This window comes from Adiantum capillus-veneris, chromosome 26 (genome assembly GCF_014529385.1).
Source record: "Adiantum capillus-veneris isolate H3 chromosome 26, ASM1452938v2, whole genome shotgun sequence".
NCBI classification, from domain to species: domain Eukaryota; kingdom Viridiplantae; phylum Streptophyta; class Polypodiopsida; order Polypodiales; family Pteridaceae; genus Adiantum; species Adiantum capillus-veneris.
This window is the reverse complement of record NC_140956.1, coordinates 81692373-81694707: the sequence shown is the minus strand read 5'-3', so window position 1 is coordinate 81694707 and position 2335 is coordinate 81692373.

Genomic DNA, 2335 nt, shown 5'->3' with positions numbered 1-2335 from the left:
GTGTTTTAGAGGCCGTCGGGGTTCATGGTTTGCGGATGAAATTCTGAATGAAGTAGCGGGTTTTGAATGCGATACCGTCTGTGATGGTTATTCAGGATACTTTCAAATACGCATAGCCTTGGAAGATCAGCTAAAAACCACTTTTATCACTCCATGGGGTTGTTTTGCATACAGGGTTATGCCATTTGGTCTCACAAATGCACCTGGCACATTCCAAAGATATGTCATATATATGTTTTTCAACCGTTCTTTGGAACATCCATAAGAGTGTTCATTGATGATTTTTGTATATATAGCTCCCGTATTTCACATTTAGAAAAGGTAACTGAAGGTTTGGCCAGGTTGCAGAGCCTAGGTGGGCAATTAAATGTGGATAAATGCCACATTGGGGTGAGTAAAGTCATTCTACTAGGCCATGAAATTTCAGCAAAAGGTGTCAACGCCGACCCAAGTAAGGTGTCCGCACTCATAGCCCTACCTTCACCAACAATCGCACGTCAACTGGTCTCTTTTCTACAGAAGGTGAGGTACGTAAGTAGATTCATACATCTACTATCACAACTTGTTCTACCACTGCAACAACTCACTCAAAGATCAACTTTCACTTGGGACGAGGTAAGCGAACATCACTACAACAAGGTAAAGGAGGTCTTAGCCACTCTGCCAACTATCTCACCACCTAAGTGGGATGAAAAATTCTATGTCACCTCAAGTGTTGGTGATGACTCATTGGGGGCTGTGCTACTCCAAAAGGATACGACGACATCTTTCATGAGGCCAATCTACTTCTCTTGTCGAATGATGACAGTAGGAGAGAAAGGTTTCACCCATGTGGAACACTTAGTCCTAGCTCTTAGATTTGCAACTACAAAGTTTAGGTCATATTTGCTGCCTAAGCAATTTGTGATTATAACCACGGATGAAATATTTCCCTATGTTGTATAACACATGGATGTTTCTGCTAGAATTACTAAATGGCTAGTTCGTCTGCAAGAGTTTGACTACACGGTACAGGTAGAAAGCACGACAAGGGCAAGTTTGGGGGGACTCATGACCTACCAAGTCTTTGAAAGGAAGGAGAAGCAATCTAAGGAAGGAGAAGTCCGATTACCTCCAGTACCACCGATGGTAGAAGGAGCATACTCTCTCTACTTTGATGGAGCCTACAAGCGAGCGTCCGACAAAGCAGCTGCAGGCATAGTGGTCTTTGATGACAAAGGGACAAAGGTATTTTCGTTGGGCCAATTGTTAGATTCACATTCTAACAATGAAGCTGAGTATGCAGCACTAACCAAGGGTCTACAATGGTGCGTCTCGCAAGGTGTACAACGCCTTAATGTATTTGGGGATGCTCTACTTCTGGTAAGGCAAGTAAATGGAGCATGGACATGCAAGAATCCTAGTTTAAGGACTCACTTAAGTGGTGTAAAAACCTTGTTGGGTAAGTTTGAAGAAGTTCAAATACACCATATCCCAAGGGCTCAAAACCAAGAAGCAGATGCCCTAGCAAGTGAAAGACTACAGAAAGTGGTGGTTGGAACAATAAAACTAAAGCTTCCTCTATTTCAAGGAAGTGATGCCTTGCCTGACATCATGCATTTTTTGGAAACAGGGGAATGCCCATCAGATTTAACAAAGGGACAGAAGCAATGGCTGACGCGGAAGGCCACAAGGTATCGACTCATCAATGACGGTTTGTACTGTAAGGGTAAGGACCAAATACTCAGGAAGGTCCCTCTCTCTCAGAAAATCACGGGAGTAATTGCTAGCTGTCACGACGGGGTTTGTGGTGGTCACTTTGCCCTAGACATAACAAGTAGGAAAATCTTGCATGCAGGCTTCATATGGCCTAGCCTCAACCGTGATGTATACCACTGGTGCAAAACATGTAAGTTGTGTCAAAAGGCCGGCACTAGGTCACTTATGCCTGAACCATAGACACCTATTCTCTCATATGGCCCATTTGAAAAATGGGGTATCGATGCCATTGGGCCATTACCTAGGGCCAACTCAGGAAAATTCTACATTATCATGGGGGTCGACTACATGACTAGATGGGCAGAGGCTACAGCCACCACTAGAATCACAGCGGTAGAGGTAGCTAAATTTATCTACGAGCACATATGCTGTAGGTTTGGCACACCTTTAGAGATCATCTCTGATAGAGGGCCACGTTTCAGAGTAGACTTGGTAGGAGAATTAATGCAGAAACTGGGCATTACAAGGAGGCACTCTTCACCACATTACCCTCAATGTAATGGCCTAGTTGAAAAGGTAAATGGAATGGTTTCTAAAATTATTACCAAGCAGGTAAACAATCATCCTGGAGACTGGG